Raw genomic sequence first — 23,835 nt, 5'->3', positions numbered from 1 at the left:
CACACGCAGTCTCCTACGGGATGGAAGCCCATTACATTTACAGATTTTTTAAAATTTATCTAATATTATTTTATTTTATTTAATGTAAATTTCAAACCCAGCTTACAGTGCTACAGGCTTACAGTTCACAGTTCATTAATTCAATTATTAATGTTTGTGCTTCAACCTGAAAATCTTCACTACTGCATACACACACACACACACACACACACACACACACACACACACACACACACACACACACACACACATATTTATATCCTACGACACTCCCGGTTACGTAAGAATTCCAACGTGGGGTCATACATCTAAATCGGTTCAGTCGTTGAGCTGCTACGGTGGAAAAAACATACATGCATACAAACGTACATCCTAAATACACTACATTCTTTTTTGGGTAGTTGTGTAAAAAGGCGGCAAATAATTTTTTTAAGAAATTTAAATATACGTTTCTGAGAAAAAAATAAGTGGTCCAGTAATACCACACTAAACATTAATATAAAACTTGTGTTGGAAACAAATTTCTTCTTTTTAATGTAGAATTTCTTAATTTGCGAGATGTTTATTTTAAGAAAAATTCACTTAATTTCTTGAAAAAAAATCTCGTCCAGAGTAAATAAAACATAATTTACTTTGTGACGGTTATCTTAAAGGCAGAGTTAGAAGTTTAGATGTAGCGGAAAATCTTCGGGAACTAAAATTCGAACCTCGTACGGGTGGAAATTTACTTTATGAAGAATTCGTGATACTCTACTGCTCGACAATGCGATTTCAAATTCGTCTGAGATAAGGCTCGGGCTGCGTTGAACTGACGGAATGACGTTCTTCTCTTCATTTAAACGGGTTGGCTCTTGGCGCTCAACAGAATATAAATTTGACGGGAAAGAACGGTTGGATATAAACACTAAAATACTAAAATAAAAGGTTTTTGTTTTTGTATTTGGAATTCTTCTACCCGTAAACAAAATTTATGTTATTCTTCATTTGAAAACTGAAAAGAAATTTTGAGAAATTGATTCTAAAGCACTGTAATTTTATTTAATTTTGAATTCGTACAAAAATATTCAAAAGCAATATACAAATATCAACTGTTCGGCTGTAGTCGGCTTACACAGTAAAAATACATTTCTCAATTTATTTCTTAAAAATGTTTTTTAAATAATAGAATGAATTTTTAAATAAAGCTATTGAACTATCATCTTCTTTAATTTGTTTTTATTAACAGATTTTATTTCAAAATATTTTCCAGTATTGAAATGATTTATTTTAGCTTATAATACTCTATTTTTCTTCCACATTTCGGTTCGATTTGTTTTTAAAAAAAACAATTTCTTTGTGTTCAATTTACTTATATAGATTTTCTCAGAATTAAAATATTTAATACGCGTATTTTAATATTGACTTTTATTTATTAATGTAAATTTGATGAAATGATTGTAGGTCAAATCCAAAAAGATTGTTTTACAGTAGGGGTGGTTACTGTTCTGCGAGTTGTTGAATTTTTTCAAGATATAAACGATTTTCTCCTTCATTTACTCCTTAATTTAATTTCGAAGAATTTCCAGGTGCATTTTACTCTTGAATAGAATTTTTTGCAAGTTATAACTCGAAAACGATTTCTTTCATGTTTTTCTTTATTTTCACTTGTAGAAAATGACCTGAAATTTTTTTTCTGTGTGAGACGCCTTGCATATATATATTTATATTTTTTTCTCGATTTAAGGTATCTATGGACCGAGTGAACAACTTTACGTATGGTTTTTAATTTTTTTAATCTAGTAATTTTTCATTTTTTTGTCTCCTTAGGTCACTTCAAATTTTTTTTTACTTGTTTTTGAAATTCTTAATTTTGTCTCGAAATATATTCCGGTCCTGTGTTCCTTCATCGATGATATTTATTTCTTGGATATCTTAACTGATATCGTCGACCCATTTATTGTTCTTCTGAGTTTTGATTTACGTGAGGGTACGTTTTGTGAATCATATGTCATTCGTGCGAGAAATGTGGCCGTAGAATTATATCTTGTTTTTCTTTCGGCGTGTTTTTCGCAGTATGTGCAGAATTCCTTGTTGGTTCGAAATTTGTAGTCATCATCGGTTTTCCTTGAACCTAGGATTTTCCTGAGGATATTTTTTTCATTCTAAGTACACGGGTGTTGCGTTTTGTTAGTGGTCCCGTTCTTCTGCTGAATACAAGCATTCGGATCGGATCGGTTTTCTAATGGCGCATCTTAGCGTTGATAAAAATGCTTTTTTTATTTTACATATTTCGGGCGAATTGTATCTTTTTCAGAGATATTGGACGTGATGGCTTTCCATAGAGATACTTGCATTTGCTGACTTTAGAAATTTTATCGTTGTCGACTTCGAATACGTTTGGAAAAGTCTTTAATGTTTGTAATGAATTACGTTTTTGAAAAGGAAATTTATAGGCGGATTTAGCTGCGATTCTTTAAAGGATTTCGAATCTTCAGACTGCGATTTATATGTTTTTATACAGTAGAACGGTGTTGTAGGCAAAAGCGAAGCAATTGATGTTAAGATTTTGTTTTTTGTACTCGATATGAATTTGCGTGCTGAATTTCAGGTTAAAGAGTACACACACACACACAAACACAAACACAAATATATATATAAATATATAATGAATATTATAACATACATAGAATTTATAAATAGGAATATGATGTAAACTTTTAATACATACATTGTTAATTATGCAGGTTTAATTATCTCTAATAAATTTTGATTATGAATTCCAGTAACACGGTTCTATGACTTAGTTTTGTTAATCAAATATTGATTTAACTGAACGTTGTTTGTTCAAAATTAAAAAAGTTAACAAAGAGTAATTAATAACTTAAATAGATAAAAAAATAACGATAAAAAATTTGATGTTAATTAAAATTATTATAGTGGTATATTTATTCTATTTAATTGGTGAAGTTGAAAAAACGGTTAGCTGTATTTCAGTTAACATATTTTAGTTTTTTCTTTATACTTTGTATTTTTTATTTTCATACTTTCTAAGTCTAGCCTGTATATTGTACAGGCTATTTCATTTTTTGAATAGCCTTTTTTGGAATAAAGTATACGGAATTTTTGTGTGTTTGTATATGCGCGCGTGTGTGTGTGTGTGTGTGTGTGTGTGTGTGTGTGTGTGTGTGTGTGTATGTGTGTGTGTGTGTGTGTGTGTGTGTGTGTGTGTGTGTGATGTCTTCAATGTAAAAAAATCCCACTACTGCAAAAAAATTTAAATCGAAACAGTCTTGTTAAATTATTTCAACATACTTATGAAATATTTAAAAAATATTTTTATTTTAAAAGAAATGAACTGCAGTTTTTCAATTTTCATTTTCAATTTAGCAAAATGTGCAACGTATATGGTGTTATATTGTAGATAAAACAAAAGTAATGAATACCTTTACAGGAACGATAAGATCAAAGATTATTTTCATGAATTCTATTTTGGCGTTATTATTTGGGAATAATTTTTAGGGTGTACCTTGATATATACGAAAAATCTTGTTTTAGTGAATCGATCGTGTACCCTTTATCATTCATTTAGTTTAAAGGAATGTAATGATATTTATTTTTAAATATAATTAATACACAAAGAGGAGTTCTAGAATGTCACGGATGTAAATAAAGAAATATAACAACTGGAAATATTAACCCGGTTTTTATTGCCGATTAATTATATTTATATTAACTAGATAGAATATATCGAGCCAATGTTTATAAAACTTATTATTCCTTATTTTAGTTCCTTTATGACGCATTTTCTGTAATTAACAAACGATGTTGATAACGATTAAGTAATACCTTATGCAAAAGATATTTTTTCAAAATCAGTTATGTATTTTTGATATCGTAGAATATACGATCAAGAAAAGAGACCTACTAAACATCGGGTAGGATAACATCATTATTATTTGTCGATAGAGTATCAGGTATACAAAAAATTAGTGAAAATTAATTATTGAAATAAAAAATAAAATTTAAAACCGGATGTTCATTTCAATCGTTAAACAATCATCAAACGAATTATTTAAACTCGAGTAAATATAAAAATTAATTGAAAATAATTTTATATCTATAAAAAAAGAAGTTATTGATAGAAAAAAAAGTATTTCTTTACTTATTTAAAAGAAATAAACGTTAAAAAAATAATGCGGTAATGTTCTGGGCAGTCCACGTTTAATTATGTCATCTTCAATTATTTCCAACTTCCCACTCTCCGGCTTCCTTTTAAGAGTATTATTATTACTATTATTTCTTTTTTCTCTTAATTGATTTGTTTTTAATTTTGTGTTTGTATTCGTCGCTCTTTGTTTAGTAAAATTAAGATTGTTAAACAATCGTAGTCGTTTAAAAAATATTCGATTAAATATTACTTGTATTTGAAAAAAAAAGTTTCGGAAATGTACGGTAAAATTTTCATAAAATACAGTTAAAAGTTTATTCGGTTAAATTTTATTTATTTCGTTTATATAATTGTAAAGGTCTTTTAGCTAATTATAAATCGCGAAATCTAAAAGCACATTTTTTAAATTTTGAACAAAAAATTATCCGTCATAGTATTTTAAATAGATGTAGTTCATTTTAAAATCGCGACTTATAAATTTTAGTTTTTTTTTTGAAGACGTTATATCGTTATTACTTGGGGTGTTTAACTTAAAAGAAGCCCCATCACTTAGTTTAGCCTATAAATAATAGTTTATTGGTAAACACTTCCATAATAATGTACTAGTGTTGAAAAAATGATGCCTGTTCACTTCTGTACAATTATTTATACGATCGACCATGTTCCTGGATACTCTTATTAAATATACCCTAACTATTTCCTGGATTGCTCCCGTGAACAATTTCTTTTAAGAAAGAAGTCTGGACTAATCAGATTAAGGAATCTCGTTTGCCGCATTTCTTTAGAAGTGATTCTTCCATCGAAAAAACCCTGTCGCATCAAAGTAGAGCGAGCTGTATGGCAATTGGCGCTGCCCTGTCGCAACCAGCATTACATTCTTTCTCTTGCATTAAGCATATGAACTGTTGGGTAATTTCTTGATGGACGATAGCATATTCAAAACAACGGTTCTGTTATTCGTCGCTTTGAAACCGTACACCAAACGCTTATTTTTTGCGGGCGTAAAGGAGAATCAAAGAAAATTTTCTGGGTTTTCGGTACCCCGATAATTCTGACTATTAACATACCCGCCAACGTAAAACCACGCACCAACTTTGAAAAATACTTGATCTAAAATGCCCATGTTGCCACTAATAAAGTTCTTGAACCGTTGAGACTAATGAATCCTTTTAGCAAAATCAGCGCCATTTAGCTCGTGGAAAACCTGCATTTAATACGGATAATATTACAGCATTCTCCACAATGTAATGTGGCTTGAACCAATTGAAATATTCTTTTCCTGGCTCTTTTTCCGCAATGATTTATGAGGAGATCTTGTAACTGCTGCTTTAATGTCCTGTACGACATACGTCGTTAAAACTGACCTGAGTCCGGCACGTTTCTGGTCTGACATCAAACCTGTTTCACGAAATGTTTTACCTAACCTCTTAATATCACTTTTCCACTAATGTTTACTCTTCAAATTTCATCCTGAATTTTCAACAACACGCAATAAGATTTCATCCCTAAATAAGTTTCCATCAGGAATATACGTTCATCAACTGTTAACCGCATTTTACCTAACAACAGCACACGATTGCGCAACCGTTCAAAAGCCAATTTTCGACGCAGACTGGCAATACTCAAAATGTGCAGGCAATAAACGGTCCTTCTTAAAATAGCTCCAGTCGTACCTACATCTTTCGCTTTATTTTATCCATCTCACACGAATACACACAGTTTAATTAAAAGTGCATCCAATATAAATGATTGACTGATGAGGCATCTTTTAATGTGTTCTCTGTATAACTCGTATTGATATAAGACACGCTATACTTACTTAATTATGAATTCGGTGTTATAAATTAAATATAATTGTATTGAGCATGTTTAAATACAACTTGTTTTGATGTTATTAGAATTTTACACGAGTAAGGAAACATCGGTAACGTTGTCGAATTTATTTAGGCAACCAAATTTAAGAGAGGAATTTATTTATTTCTGAACCCAAAATGTCAGATACAATAAATATTTAAAAATTGAAATTTTTTATTTATAATTCACGGTGTGTACTCGATATAGTGTACAGAATTTATAATCTAAAACTGTTTTTACTTCCTTGCAGGAAGTTAAGGAAAGTATTGTGATCGCAAAAAATTTCGGTTTCAGATTCCAATTGGAATATCTATTTTGACTAGTTTCGGCGTGATGTCTGTACGTACGTATGTATGTATGTATGTACGTACGTACCACGAATAACTCAAAAAAGTAGTCGTAGGATGTTGAAATTTTGGATTTAGGACTGCTGCAACATCTAGTTGTGCACTTTTGATTGCAATCGGTCGGACCAAAAATGTCTAAAAAATCTAAAATCCAAATTTCTTTGGATTTTAGATTTTTTCTTAACTGCAGAAATAAGCCCTTATTAAGAGCTTTTCAACGATTTATCATAGGTGGTACTTATTTTCATTGGTTCCAGAGTTATAGCCAAATTAAATTTTAATTAATAAAATATGTGGATCTTATAAGGGGAAGGCTGAGCGGTCTGAATCAGGCCTTTTTTTTAACTTTTTTTTTTAATTTAAATAAAATAATATGTTAATAATTATTTATATCTGTAAAAAAGTTTTACAATAAATAATAATTTAGTAATAACAATAAAAAATTTTTTTTTTGAAAAAATATCAGAAGTTATTAATGAAATAAAGTTTTATGTACTTTTCATGTAAAAAAAATAATGTCTATGTAATTTAATACGCGTACAAGTAAAGTCATGCGGTGTCACATCAGATTAGGTGAAAAAACTGATTATTTGTTTTAGTACAGTCAATTTGTATTTTTATTTGAAAATCCTTACCTACCGATTGATGTTTTTTCCATCTGTTAGGGGTGATGAGGGAAGCTTAACTCCAGATTTTTAATCTGGAGTTATCCAATCACCCCTTCCCATAGATTTTTGAAAAACTAAAAAGTTTTTAAAATGCGTTTTTCTCTTAATCTATGCATTTTAAAGAAAAGTTTTTCAAACAAAAAATGTAGAGGACATTCCTCCTCTACAATTAATATCTTTAAAGTTATGCCGTATAATTTGAAATTGAAATACTAGGTGGCCCTGAAGTTGCAAAAAACGTGTCTTTCGGTTTTTTCACCGGAAAAAATTGTTTTTCGTCTGTATTGTATTTGGAAAAGTTGTTAATCTTAAAAAAACAGATGACTTTTATTTAAACAATTTTCTTGTACGACTTACCGTTTTGGAGCTGTAGCTTGTGAAATTGTGGTGAATTGGGCACGTGTTCGAAACCGGTTTACTCGTTTACAACCTCAGCGCCACCTAGTATTTCAATTTCAATTAATACGGCATAACTTCAAAGATATTAATTGTAAAGGAGAATGTCCTCTACATTTTTTTATTTGAAAAACTTTTCTCTAAAATGCATAGATTCAGAGAAAAATGCATTTCAAAAACTTTTTGAGTATTTAGATTTTGAAAAATCTACGGGAGGGTGATATTAAAAATCTGGAGTTAGGCTTCCCTCATCACCCCTAACGCATGGATAAAAGATCAATCGATAGATAAGGATTTTCAAATACAGACTATTTTGATGAGAAATTACCTGTACTATTTTTGTTTTCATTTTGATGATGGTTACATCATAATAATTTAAAGAACATAGTGTTAGATAGATATAGTGTTGAATTAATAATTGTATAAATACTTGATATTAACAACTAATATATAAGCAATTGTGTAACAGTCCACTTTTTTAAAGAATTGAAGTATCGTATCTCACTTCCAAACGAAGTAAGTTTAAATGAAGTGCAGAAAAAAATGTGTATACGTAATTTAATAGACGTACACGGAACTCACGTGGTTTCCACATCAGATTTTTTCAATTTACTTTTAAAAAAATGTAAAATAAAGTGCCCAACAGAAACATTTTAAATGCTGTGGACAAATATTTAAATTGAAAGATTAAATTTTTATGTATGTTTTATAAATTTGACTGTTTATTTGCAAGATATCTTCGAATTTTTATCCTACGTAACGGTATTTTTAAGTTTTTATTTTTGTAAACGCGTCTTTTACACGTTCTTTCTTTTGAATTTTATAGCCGTATATTAAAAAAGATATACATTTGAACCGTTTGTCTTTAATTAATATACATTCGAGAAAGTAAATGTAAGGAAATAAATAGAATATACAAGATGGATCTTACGATCGAAGAAATCGTCGGAGTTTTAAATATATTACATTCATTATACGGTGACAGAAATTTAGAACGATATTAAGGGTGTGGATATATAAAGAAAACTCCATATTAGAAAGAAGGAGCCGGTACGTTATTAAAGTTTTTCGAATCCAGTGGAAAAGTAACAGTAGAAGAGCAATTGTTAAAAAAGGATAGAGAAAGCTGGAGAATGGTTTTTGCAGTTTTAAGGTAGCGGAGGGGTGTTTGATATGGCAGCGGAGAAACGAGAAGAAATGTTTCCTTCTACGATGTCCCAAAATTTGGCAGAGAACCAAATAGTTCTCTTATTATAAATCAAATAAACTGTCCCTATTTAGAAAAGTTTAAGTTTTGGGAAGAGTGAAAGAGGGTCGGGTTATGTGATAAAATTCAGTTCCTTAATAAAATACGAGTATTATGATTTATAGAAATATATTTATTTATTTATTATATATAAATTTAAAAGTTTTAATTGTAAAATATAAAATCATTTTACTTTAAACGTATTCTGTATAATCTTTCAATATTATTTACATTTTATAAATAAAGAGTAGTACAGCTACTTGCACCGAAAGTAGCTGCAGTGAGAATGTTAGGTACATCAATATCATTTTTAGTTGTATGAAGCAAAGGAAGTATTGTGATCGCGAAAACTTTCGGTTTCCATTTTGACCATCTCTGAATCGATTTTTAATAGTTTCGGCGCGATGTATGTATCTCGCATAACTCAAAAAGGATTACCCGTAATATGTTGAAATTTTGGATTTAGGACTGTTGTAACATCTAGTTGTGTCCTTCCCGTTTTGATTGCAATCAACAGGACCAATTCGCCAAAACATAAAGAGTTTGGATTTTACACTTTTTCTATAGGATTTTACACTTTTTCTTTTCTATTTTACACGTTTTGCAGTTTTTCCCTTATTGAGAGCTTAGCTAACTGGTGCTTATTTTCATTGGTTCCAGAGTAACAGCTAAATCGAATTTTAATTAATGAAATAGTTGGATCTCACAAGGCACATCGGTTCGAATCAAACTTTATCTCCTCCTTTTTATTTTTTTTTTTATTTAGGTGTATTGATTTATTAATAAAATTATTAATTTCTGATTGTTAAAAAATATTTACGATAAATAATAATTCAATAATATCAATAAAAAACAAATAATAAAAATATCAGAAGTTATTAATGAAATAAAATTTTATGTACTTTTCATTTTTTTTAAATATGTTTATGTATTTTAATTGACGTACAAGGAAGTCATGTGGTGTCCACATCAGATTTTTAAGTTATGGATCTTCTGATGTTAAAATTTACTTTCTTATTATAAAACGTACCAAAAATTCTTTATTCCATATATCGATCCGCTTTCACATACAATCGAACTTTTCCATGATTATTCAGTATAATTTTTTGTCGTTTATCAACAAAAAACCATGTTTTATCGTTGTTTGAAATTCGACCTTATAGATTATTCTAAAAATTTCTCAAAATAAAAAAAATCTCTTTCGGTACACCAGAAGGTGGAGGTAGATTTCACCGGTGCTAAGTAGGGGAAAAAAAATTTTCCACTTTAAAGTTAAGAGAAACTTCAAATTTACTGAATAGGACAACAGTTGTACATGTTTAGCATACGACAAGCCCCATCTTCTTACAATTCCAGCATTATTTTGGTCATCCCTTGCCGTAAGGGTTGGTCATATAAAAAATTGTTTCAGACAAATGTTTTAGGTAATATTTAGAGGACTAACGGACCACTTTAAACAGATTCCATACTGTGGCTATTAAGGAATGTATGATTCTTTTTGACTTCAAACCCCCATTTTTTCAACCCTCTCGGCCAGTGGTTGGTGATATAAAAAAAAATTACTAATATAATTTTTGGGCCCTTATCCAAATAGTAGTAGGAACTTTAAACGAATTCAATATTTTACTTACTAAGAAAGTTACAGCGATGTTTTGTTTTTTTCGAAACCCCCCCCCCCCCACAATTTTCACCGCCATGGTCCGATTTTGGCTGTTAACGAACTCGACTGAGATTTTGGGACGAGTTATTTTTAAGGAACTATTTGAAAGATATTGGCGCAAAATTACTGCAGTTATCTTGTCCACTGGAACTTGATATATACTTCTGAGCTGACAGTTGTTTTGGGGTCTGGGGGATGTGAAACGCGAAGATATTTCGAAATTATCCGGAAGTCGAATCATGGTACCCATTACAATAGGTAGCTTTCTTATGAAATCTACCTAAAATCACGTGGCGATATGTTGTACAACTTAACTGGCTCGGTCCTTTGTAGTTTTCCCTTACCAACAATCTTTAATAGTATGTTCGAGCGCTTTCGGTAATAATCCATCCTCAGGAACATTGATGGGTTATAATTACAATTATTTTCTTCACATATCATTAATTATACAAACTTGAATTTAAAAAAATAAATTATAAATATAACAATGTTGATGATCAATTGTTATCCTTATACTAAAATTCAAGTTCCCTCAAATTCAAACACATCAATGTTCCTGAGGATGGATTACTAATCCGAAAGCGCTGGAATATACTATTAAAGATTGTTGGTGAGTGGAAACTACTATACAGAGTTATCATAAAAGAATAGTGCGGTTTTGAACATGGTTTAAATTAAAACAGAATTACTTACAGTTTATGTTTTTTATTTTTGAAATTTGTCGTCAAACATTTTTTTTACATAATTAATAAATTTAAATATGTGCGCCCTTAGTCGCTCGACAAATGTCCAAACGATACTCAACTTTCTCCAAACATTACTTAACATTTCTTCGTTAATGGTTGTCATTGCTTCATTAATCCTGTTTTTTAAGCGGTTTAGGTCGCGAATTTTTTGTGTATAAACAACGCTTTTGATGTACCCCCACAAGAAAAAATCGCAAGGTATCAGGTCTGAACTCCTTGGAGGGCAAAGTACGGGTCCTTGCCGGCCTATCCATCGATTTCCAAATTTTTCGTTCAAAGCGTCCGTGACCGATGCATTGAAATGCGGAGGAGCACCATCTTGTTGGAAATGAAGTCGATGAATGTTTTCGAGTTCATCCGGCTGAGGAAAGCAATAATCGGTTAACATGTCAAGATACACAATTCCATTAATTGTTTTTTCAGCAAAGAAGAAAGGCCCTATTACACTATTTTTCATTGCACCACACCAAACATTAACTTTAGGCGAATCGCGTTGTTTCTCAATAATTGCATGTGGGTTTTCAGAGCCCCATATTCGTGAATTGTGTCTGTTAACGCATCCATTCACATGGAATGTAGCTTCATCTGTAAAAATTATATCGTCTAAAAATGATTCGTTTTCACTTATTCTGTCCGACATTTCAACAGCGAAATTGTAACGTTTTACACCATCATCGGGTTTCAATTCCTGCAGTATCTGGATTTTATAGGCGTGTAATTTCAGTTTTTTATGTAAAACTTTGTGAACTGTTGATTTTGGAATACCTAATTCGACGCATATACGGGAGATGGACTTCCCAGGACTTCTAATTGCCGATCGTCTAATTAGTTCAACCGTTTCGTCTGGTACATTTGGTCTGCCGGTTGATTTCTGTTTCTTTACCGATCCGGTTTCTTCGAATCGTTTGAACCGACGTGTTATGTTATTTTTGTGTGGTGGATCTCTTCCGAATTCACGTCGAAACGGACGTTGAACTAAAATTACGGATTTTAATTTAGTTATCAATAAAACACACTTGGCTTTGTCTTTATCCGAGAACATAGTAACTCGCTAAACTCACCGCAACAACAATACAACAACTGACGTTGTGGTTACAACTTCTGATAAACAAACTTTTGGGTTGGAGGCTTTCAGGGATACCAACATAACATCTAGAAATTTCCCTACAATCTTCCTATGAATTACTGAAACCGCACAATTTTTTTATGATAACTCTGTATAAATAAATGAAATAACCAATCTCTCTTCGCAGAAATTTTCTGTGTAGCGAACAGTTTGTTGTTTAGTAATGAGCTCTGCCGTGCAGTCACTTGCCGTATTTTGCGGATTCCACGAATTAGCTTTTCACTATTTATGTATACAGAACGTGCAGCACCATATTCAATGTTAGAATCATCAATTTTTAAATCATTATCATTAAAATTGAATCGTATTCAATTTTAGTAAAAATCTCATACATCCCCATACTTGCTGAAGATTTTCTAAAATTCCTGTTGGATGACCAATGCTTGTTTCTATTTTTCCATACAGAGAGATCTCTTTAGATGGCAAAAACCACGGTCGTATTTTTCTCGTAGAAATTGCTATTGTATGTAGCAAAGCAATTTCGTATTTTGTTGCTAACTCACGATAGCGTATTCAGGAATAGGTAGCGCGGTTTCAAATAAACCAGCCAGAGGATTATTATTAAAACTTTAGTAGTTTATATTGGCAGGAAAGGTCCATATATTTGTTGCAAGCCCCCAAGTATGGGATTTATGTAATAATAGACCTAAAAAGAGTACATTATCTTTGTACTGAATAGAATGGTCATCGACACGATTTTGCTTGTCATTCTTGCGCAGGGTCCTATTCGTCTTAAATTCTCTTCATTTCGAATTTTATCGACTCGATCTAATTTTCAACACCAAATTTCAAAGCTGAGTTGGTAGCGTCTTTGCATTTCGTGGACGGGGGTTCTAATTCCGGATACGCATCTTTTCATACGCTGCCAATTTTCACCGAACGCAGCTGTTTATGACCGCACTTTCATAATAACAACCACATTTCAAAGGTTTTTGTTTTTTCCTCTTTTCCATATTTAAATACTATTAAAGTAAAGGAATTTTGATTTGATTTTTTTTAAGTTCACTTAAAGAAAATATTAAAGATATTATTATTTTTTTTTATTGTAATCTATCGTATTTCTTTTCTGCATAAAATCTGTCCTTTCTTTTGCCGGTCTGGTTTTAACAGTAACATTCCTTTGAATATCCGTTTTAATTTATTACACCTAACAAAACAACTTCAAGCACTTTGGTACCCTTTGTTGTTATATCAAAGTATTTAATTCTTCATTATATTTTCTTTTTTTCGGATTTCATTACATATTATTTATTCTTATTTATTTTTACATTAAATTTTTTGTAAAAGTAAATCAAATAAATCGATGCCATTCAGTATTTCACATAATACATCTGTTGTTTTCTTCTAAAAGAGCAACATCATTAGCGAATTTTAATATCTTAATTTTTTTCATATTGAGAATCAAATTTTCGTTTAGTTTCTAATTTCAAATTAATTCTAATTGTAAATTCTAAATTTCTTTTAGTTTTGCTACTTCTGTGCAAAGTTGAAAAGTAACGAGAACAGACTACGTCCTTGTTTTACTTCTTACTGAATTCTACTTACTCTTTTTACTTAATATAATTTTACTAATCTGTTTACTTAATTTTCTACTGTTAAAAATGTTAACTGCTTTTGTTGTAAAGATTATAAATAATTCTTCTGTACCTACATTTTAGTCCGAATTTTACCACATTTTCAATGATTTTATTTCATTCTAGCTATTTCTAACCTTGCGGTGGTTCCGGGGACTGAACAGAAAAAGAGAGAAGTTTTCATGGGACGATCAAATAGATTTTGTTTGCGACAAAATCACCCGGCATACTGTTTTCCTTAAGAGCTTTAATGAAATCCTAAGTTTTTTATCCTGCTTGAAGTATGTCATCTCTCAGGGCTCTCTTAAAAATTTACAGTTTCGAAGATACAAAAATGGGATTGCAGATCGTTGTTTGATGCTCAAATATGAATCGTTTAGACTGATATTTATTCAATTAAAAATGTTACTTAATTGTTTATATTTATAAATGCGAACTGTTTAATTAATTAGTAAGATTTTTATTCTTAAAAAGTAAAAACATCCCCACTTCTATTTAACCAGACAACAGATCTGTTTATGTGAAATTCAGCAAGAAGTTTTACGATAAGTATCTTATGACTGTTACCGCTTCCATTTCCACTTTTGTAAATTACCAAACCGTTCAAAATTCTTCCGACCGACTTATTTAAAATAAAATTAAAATATTTCCTTTTATAAAAAGCAATATCACACTCCAACAGTTTAAAAATAACTCGGAATTTTTACTGTTCCGTTTAACGTGTACTTGTGCCTGTACGTGTCAAATAATTTTCATTAACGCTTTCTGATGTGGGATTTATTTTTTACTTACTTTTTATAATTAGTATGTATGAGATATTAATATTAATTGAAAACTAATCACCAAAAAACGTCGGCATTCACGATCTAGTATACAAATCCGTATAAAATAACTGCCTTTACTAGGATGATATTATATTTAAACATATTGGAAATTTGTGATAAAATAAATAAATAAATATATTTGAAAACTATTAGTTTTAAATTTAAACAAAAACATGAAATGATTAATCAACAGATCGTTTTTGAAGGTGATACTTTGATTAGAATTAGTGAGTTGTAACAGTTGGCAACATTTACGAACATAGTTGTACACTACAGTTCACAGTAACATTGTGTAGTTCATGTTTTATTATTGTTATAGTTTATATATTCTTCATTTTTTAAAGTTTTTATTTCTTTTTTGTTTCTGTTTTTAGAAGTAATGTAGATTTATGTACCGAATGATGATGCGAGATCCCGCAGAAGTCAAGTTTTTCTTTTAATTAAAGTTTTTCTCTTTCAGTACTTGGTAGTTGTTTCATTATTGTTTGATATATATATATATTTTTTTTGTATAGACATTGCCATCATGCATTTTAGTTTAAGGTATGGTGGAGTGAAAGGGTTTCCCCTGTCACTCATTGTTAGAACTAAGGTTGTAAGCCCTAGAGCATTCTGGGACAATTCTGGAACAAATCGTCAATTTAAAAAATATATTAAGACTAAGAGCATTGAGAGGTATTAACATCGTAGTAACATTTGTAGATTTCAAGAAGGCATACGATTCGATAGACAAACAGTCAATGATCGAAACGCTCAAGGAATTCGGAGTAGACAGGAAGACGCAAACATTAATAGGACAAACGTTGACAAATACGCAGTCCAAAATAAAATTTATGGGAGAAATATCAGAGCCCTTTGAAGTTAAAACAGGATTGAGGCAGGGAGATGGGCTCTCGCCAATATTGTTTAATCTAATCCTCGAGAAAATAAGAAGGGAATGGGGGAAGAATAAAGAGGAAAACGGATTAAAAGAAATACGACTAGGAGCTGTTAAAAACCAAATAAAAGTGGATTGTTTGGCCTTTGCAGATGATATTTTATAGCAATAATTACAAAAAATGTTGAAGAGGCTAGAGAATCGATAGAGTTACTAGACGAAATAGCCATAAGGACAGGACTACAGATATCTTACGAGAAGACGGAATACATGGAATACCGACATCATAAGGAGAAAGAAATAAAAACAAAAGGAGGGAATATCAGGAGAGTCGATCGTTTCAAATATCTTGGAGAAATTATTCAAGCTAATGGACTCGATGAGGCAGCTAACACGGAAAGGACCAGGAAATTAGAAAGGGGTAATACGGGATAACAAAGAATATCTATAACAAAAAAAGTATACCATACGGATCAAAAATAAGATGCTACACTACCGTGCTCAAACCAGAGGCACTCTAAGCATCAGAATGTTTGATACTCAGGAAAACGAATGAACTGAAGGAAATGGAAATACGTGAAAGAAGAATCTTGAGGAAAATATTGGGACCAAGAAAACTAGAAGACGCATCTTATAAGATCCGTCTTCTTAGTCTTAAGAAGTAACGAAGAACTTTATAAAGGGAACAACGAACCGCTGACATCGACGATGAGAAAACGAAGAGTCAAGTTCTACGGTCATGTACTCAGGTTGTCAGATGATACGTTAACGAAGCGCGTCTTTAGTTTTTTAACAAATATGAAAGCGACTACGGATTGGGTAGTCGAAGTTAAGAAGGACCTCAGCGAACTACAACTGAAAGAAGGCGATGAGTGTAACAGAACTGAGTTTAGAGATAAAATTAATAAACACATTTTCTGGAAACTTACAGAAAGACTAGAATTGGGAGGCAGTGGACTGATGAACAAAAACAAGTTAAACGAGACGAAATGAAATTGTACTGGGAAAACAGGAACACATCTGTTGTGCAAAAAGTTCAACGGGGTCCAAAAAGACCATAACGAAAAAAAAAATATATATATATGTATATTATACCAGGTTACATAGTAAGAGTACAGTGACATGATGTCAACAGTACTCTGCAGAGATGCCAAGGCATCTGTTCACAGCCTGGGGTGTAAGTGTAAATGTGTAGTATGGAACAGACTCAGGCCAACCATTGCTGAGACCTATGGTTAATTTGAAAATCCCAACCACCAAAGAACACCGTTATGCATAGTCTCGCATTCAAATTCATATAAAAGCAATTGTCTTTAGTAGGACTCGAACCGTAACTCTCGAATTTGAAAATCATCTAATTTTTCGATGACGATTCTATATTTTAACATACATGTATTGGTTTTTTATAGATTACTTGTACATATTAGGAAAATTAATGAAAAAAATAATATAGGCCCTATATATAAAATACTAGTTCCCGATCATCCCCTTTTAATTGTAAATTTAGACTTCCCTACTACGGAATCACAGTTTTGCATGCTCTATATTGATCATAGTTTGAAAAAAAATAAATATATATATATATATATTGTAACAAGACAGGTTTAGGAATGGAATGGAATGCAAAGTTGGCAGGAGTTTATTACTCCCTACTTTATCGCAGAACCTGGACAGAGTCCCTTGCTGCTGGATGATTCTAATCGGGCTTGGTTTTTTAAAAGGGTTATTTTATATCTCGGGTCTAATTTTTCAAGTTTTGTCTATTATTATTTTAGTGAATTTAAGACGGATTTAATTGCATTCCAATCCGTTGTTTAACCAGCGTTATCGAACCCATTTTACGGCCCGACCGCGGAAGGCTAGGCTTATAAAGCCTGTCCTCCCGACGTAATTCCCCTTCAGACCGTCCACTGAAGTCCTTTCGGTGCTAACTCTTTAATAGGCTAGCAGGAATACGCCACAACGGGGCACTACCTGTAAGGAGGGAGCAATGCGTCCCCTTTTCCGGAGGAGTCGCAATTGCTGGGTTATTTTATCTTACTGTAAGTTTTGAAAAGGAGAGGTTGTGTAGGAGCTCTTCATCCGCTTCTGGTATGGCTGCCCTTCAGGACGCATCTCTGCTGGGCTCTGTTCCGGACTCCAGTCCGTGATGTTGAGACGAGTGGCTGGTGTTCCTTCTTCTTCATCTTCATCTTCTCCCTTTTCTTCTTCCGAAGACCTCTTCGTTCTTCTTTGGCCTGCACTTTCCAAGAATTGGTAGTAACCGAAGTTACATACCATTAACCTTGGAATTCCCGAAGCCCCGAAGGGCTGAACGGGGGAAAGTGCAGGTTTCTTCGTTCTTCTGTGCTGTCAGTGGCTGCTGGGCAGGTCGCTGCTGGGCAGGTGGCTGCTGGGCTTGTGACTGCTGGGCTGATGGCTGCTGGGCTCGTTCCCTCTTTCTTCTTTCTTGAAAGGAAAGGAAGGTAATAGGGAACTTACAAATGGTGGTGATACCTATTCGCGATCGCGGTTTTGGGGCGGCGATTTTCTGGAAAGAAGTAAACAGAAATTATTCACTCCACGTAATTATTAACCTTCAGACACACGTGTGTCTGAGAAGGAGTTGGGGACAGGTTTAGCGGACCTGAGTAACGGATCCTTCCAATAAAGAAAGTAGTAGAAAACATAATAATGAGAGGAATCCAGAAAGGGGCTAAAAGAAACCCTAGTAAAGGTAACAGTTCCTTTTAACAATCATCTTTTGTACGAGTAATACTGCTCGCTGACACACAAAAATAAAAATGGCGTGTCTAAGACAAAAAAAATTTTACCTCCCTTAATAGGCACAGTATCGAATCGATTTAAACTGGTCGTTTAAATTTTAGGTAAACATTACCTAAAATAAGGGATGACCAAAATATTGCTGGAATTGTAAGAAAACGGGGCTTGTCGTGTGCTAAACATGTGAAACTTTTATCCACATGCAACCATTGTTGTATTGAGTAAATTTGAAGTTTTTCTTAACTTTAAGGTGGAAATTTTTTTATCCCCTCCTTAGCACTGGTGAAATCTACCTCCGCCTTCCGGCGTGCCCAAAGGGATTTTTTTTTACTTACTATCCGAAGGTTCCGGCAGGCATGGTAACTTTTCTAAGTTACAAAGTCTGTTAACATCATCTTCTTACTGTGTAAATAAAAAAAAATAACACTTGAACCCTATTTTAGGTATATATATATATATATATACCTATCATAAAATAGTCAGGTAAAATTTTGATTAAATTATTTTTAAGACAGTATTTTTTTTTACAGGAAATTGTTCAACTTTAAAACATAAGTTGAAATTCTGATTAGTGGAAAATTCAAAACAACTTTAAAGGTAAGAATTCCATTTAATTGATACATTCTATGTTGTTTTTTTTTTTTTGGCTTCAGTCATTTGACTGGTTTGATGCAGCTCTCCAAGATTCCCTATCTAGTGCTAGTCGTTTCATTTCAGTATACCCTCTACATCCTACATCCCCAACAATTTGTTTTACATATTCCAAAGGTGGCCTGCCTACACAATTTTTCCCTTCTACCTGTCCTTCCAATATTAAAGCGACTATTACAGGATGCCTTAGTATGTGGCCTATAAGTCTGTCTCTTCTTTTAACTTATTATACATTCTATGTATATTAATTAATACTATAAGAAGTGTTGTTGAACACCTGATATGAATCAAAAGTCATGTCGGTCAAAAGAAGAGATAAAATATATTTTTGCTGTCGTAAGTTTTCATTAAGAGTTTTAAGGTGAATAAATTTGGCAGGTTAATCAATAAAAAATATTATAAATTTTTTAATTAAATTTTTCCAGTAAGAAAATAAATATTGTACAACTTAAATGCACCCAACAAAAAAACGTATGAATTTCCTCTTCTTTATCTTAGATAAAATTCATATTTAAAAGTAATATTTAAAAGAAATTATTTAATAATAATAATAATAATAATAAAATATTGTTCAATTGTGCTCCGGAAAAAATTATTCGAAAATGGAAAAGGAAAATGTAAATAATTAATAAAATATATACTTATATACAGAGTCTATCACGTCGTTGTCACGAGACTTTCATAACTTATTTTACTCGTGAAAATGATGGAAAAAGTTCAGATAAACGAATATCCTTAAACGCTTCGTTTGAAAGTTATGGCTTGTGAAAGATTTCGCTCAGTTTTCAGCCACCCGGTTTAATGAGTTCGTACTGAAACTTTTAGAACTTAGTTAACTGACAGAATTAGTGATTTGTTATGATCCTTTAACCTGAAAAATTGAATAAAATACGTCTCAGAACCATATCTGCAATAGCGTCTTCAATTCTTATTTAAATTTTGAAATTTTGAACACAGTTCAATGTTAAAGATCATTAATTTTTTTATTATTAATTTTGCGTCAAAGCTAAAAAAATTAAAATAGGAAATCTAATTATATATTTTCAAACTTCTTGAAAAACTTATTTATAGATATTCATCTTGTGCAACTATGTAAACGAAGATAATAATACAAAGTTTATGGGTCCTAAAAACCGAGCAAATACAGTACCTCGATCAACAATTTTACCCTATTAGTAATGGTTAAAAATAAATAAACGGCAATGATAATAGTTAAAATGTTAAAACAAGTAAATGAAAGATTATAAATACAGTGACTAATGAAAAAAAGAAATTTTGCTATTTGTATTGGTAGCCCTGGGTGATTGTCAACACTGAATACAGCCAGTTCACGTCTTCTTGCCATTTAGTTATCATGCTGAGTGGTCCATGATGTATTTTTGTCATCAAAAATGTTCATTAAAGAATTAATTTAGAATGCCACGATATGTATTAACACATGGATATGTATTTTTCAGGAAATATGTTCGCAAACAAAACAGGTCCCACAAGCGATATTCGTATGACAGACATTATAGAAACTGCTGTCATAAGAAGTCGATACCATTCAATTCGTGATCATTCAGAGTCTTTACAGTAGTGCGGTTTGCTTGTTTGAAGAATACAGTTGCAGGAGTTACTTTACCATCCGTTTAAGTAGCACTTCATCCAAGAATTGAAACCAAATGATTGCATAATGCGCCATCAATTCTAATCCTGTAAACGAACGATTGTAAAGATAAAGGAGTACTATGATTTTGTTAGCGAACTGTGGATAACGGGCCAAGGCTGTCAAACCTCAACGAATTTGTTAATAAACAAAATTTTCGATTTTAGACGCAAGAGAATCATACATAGCTAAACCAACATCTGCTACACAGCAACAGGGTTATCGTGGGGTATGTGTTTGAAAAAGAGGATGGCCTCACGACTTCAAACGGATCGTCACGTCTCCGTCTTGAAAAACATTGTTGCCCAAAAACTAAACATTTCCACAAATTATAGACCACCATTTGTTTCTACAGGCATCTTACCCAGCACAAATATCGATGGCTGCTGATGTACGCTAGTCCTTTGAGAATTGTATAATTTCGATTTATAGTAACATTACATGGCCTCTCAGGTCTCCTGATTTGTCAGCGTGCTATTTCTTCTTGTGCGGTCACCATAAAAGCAAAATTGTATAGCAGTCAACAGTTAAAATTCCTGTTGAAAGAGTTTCACTAAGAGACTGCAGGAATGCCTACGCAGAGACAGAGCTCACCTGAAAAATGTGATTTTCAAAAAATAAAAAATGTGTATGTATATTCATAAATGTTATAAAATAATAAATTGTTATAACCAGACACACCCGGATCACATATTATTCCATTTTTCTTTTTTGAAAACGTGCATCGATTAAACACTTATGGCATTCTTTATTCTCGTTAATATATTACGAAAGAATATCTAAGGATGTCATAAGGTGTATTTTTACTTCGTTGTACGAAGTAAAGTATTGTAATCGCGAAAAATTTCGGTTTTTCGATTTCAATGAAAATATCAATTTTGACCATACCTGATTCCATTTTGACTAATTTCGGCGTGAGTCTGTACGTACAATTTTTCTTGATTTTGGGCTTTTTGTTAACTACAGTATAAGCTCTCACTGAGAGCTTTTCAAAAATCCACCCCGTACGGGGGTAAATCAAGGGTTGTAACAATTTCGAGTAGATATACAAACCTGAACCGTATTTATATTTTAATACAAATTTCCGAATAATTAAATTTTTTTATTTCTCTGTTCGTCGTGTTATTCAAAATTGAATTATTGAATTAATTAGTATTTCAGTAATCTGTATAAATATATATATATATATATATATATATTTATACACATTGAATTATTCGCGTAATCAGTCATTAGAAATAATCGTAATAAATCTGAAAGGTCGTACAAATTGATAGCGGGCTCAGCGAATAGACAAATAACCTTTTCGGATCTTCTCTATATATATACAATTTTACTTTCTTGTACGAAGTAAAAAAAGTATTGTGTTCGTGAAAAATGTCGGTTTTCAGATTTCAACGGAAATATCCATTTTGACCATCCCTGAATCCACATTGACTAGTGGATTCAACACGATGCAACTGCCGCATGACTGTGCACCACATTCTCGTGGACTGCATATGTTACGCGGCGTTGCGTCGTCAGTTTAATATAGCTAGAAACATCCGTGATATCTTGTGCAATAATAACGGAATTTTGGACCGGATATTTCTCTTTTTTGATAGTACCAGGTTACTGCAAAGGATTTAATATGCTCATATATGTTTTTCTGTAAGGAGAGTTTTATTTTCAATTTGGTTTTTGGTTCTATGTGTTTAATTTTATTATCCGGGGAGAGGACTTTTGCACAACCCATCGGAATTAGGTAAGTTTTATATACTTTCTTTATTCGATTATTTTAACTTTTATATTTTATCGACTTCGTCTGTGGTTTATATTTTGCCTTCTTGGCTTGTTTTAATAGATTTTTATTATATATCATTAATATTACATTTACACCTTATAAACTTTATTATTTTGGAGTTATTTTACCCTTTTATTAATAAAATTCCGGACGATGATAACGCCCAGGCGTTTTTCGCCCTAAAAAAAAAAAAAAAAAAAAAAAAAAAAACAACTTTGACTAGTTTCAGCGTAACGTCTGTACGTACGTACGTACGATTACCCGTAGAATGTTGAGATTTTGGATTTAGTATTGTTGTAACATCTACTTGTGCACCTCCCCTAATAATTGTAATCAACTGAGCCAAAAGCGTCTAAAAAAGCCCAAAATCCAAAAAAATTGGGTTTTTGACTTTTTCTTAATTGCAGTAATAAGCAGTAATTGAAAGTTTTTTTAATAATATATCATAAGTGGTACTTGTTTTCATTAGTTCCAGAGTTATACCCAAATAGAATTTTAATTAATGAAATATCTGGATCTTGCAAGAGGACTGCGCATAGGTTCGAATCCGACTTCATTTCCTTTATTTTTGTAACGTTTATTTTTTAATTTTAAATTTATTGATTTATCAATAATTATTAACATGTGACTGTAAAAACATTTTTATAATAAATAATAAATTCAATAACAAAAAAAGGAAAAATTATAAAATTCGTTATTAAAGAATATTTTTTCTAGTTTAACCTCCTGGAGCACCGTTATGTATTGATAGCTTCAGAGGATGAAATGAACGATTTGTAGCGTGTGTGAAAATGCCATGCCTGACCGGATTCGAACCCGTAACCTCCGGATGAAAGGCCGCTGCCGCGGATGCCGGCTTATTAAAGAATTGGAGGATGGTATCTCACTTTCAAATGAAATAAGTATAAATGAAGTGCAGCAAAACATGTGTATATGTAATTTAATAGGCGTACAAGGAAATCATGTGGTATCCGTATCAGATTTTTAAAATTAATTTTAATTAAACTCCGACGGTCCGATTTCCGGTATAATGTTATGTCCAACAGAGAAATGAACAGAAAATATCCTAGTTACAAAGTGAGTATATCAATAACGATTTTTACTTTAAGTTAGCTGATATAGAAAGCTGTCATTTCATTAAAATTAAGGTCACAGTTGTATCTCCATGGTAGAATTAAAATTAATTTTACGAGATTTTCTGAACTAAAAGGAATTAATTACAGATTTTTTCAAACCGCTCTAAGCAATCATTCCAAACCGTAATATACGAGTATAATGCAAATATGCAAAATATATTTATGTGTTGTAAATTATATTAAATAAGAACTTTTGAAAACTTAAAATTAAAAATTTATTTTTTCATAAATTATTTATGATCAACCCGATAATTTGTGATCAATAAGTCCAGAAATCAAAAAAGTTTATTACTTTCTACAATCTCGCATCGACATTAAAATGTCCTTTTACTTCGTCGCATAAACGGGAAACTGGATTCGATTCTTTTGAACCTAAATTAGATTTAAAA

This window comes from Lycorma delicatula, chromosome 12, assembly GCF_047948215.1.
Source record: "Lycorma delicatula isolate Av1 chromosome 12, ASM4794821v1, whole genome shotgun sequence".
Taxonomy (NCBI): domain Eukaryota; kingdom Metazoa; phylum Arthropoda; class Insecta; order Hemiptera; family Fulgoridae; genus Lycorma; species Lycorma delicatula.
This window is presented reverse-complemented; position numbering follows the sequence as displayed.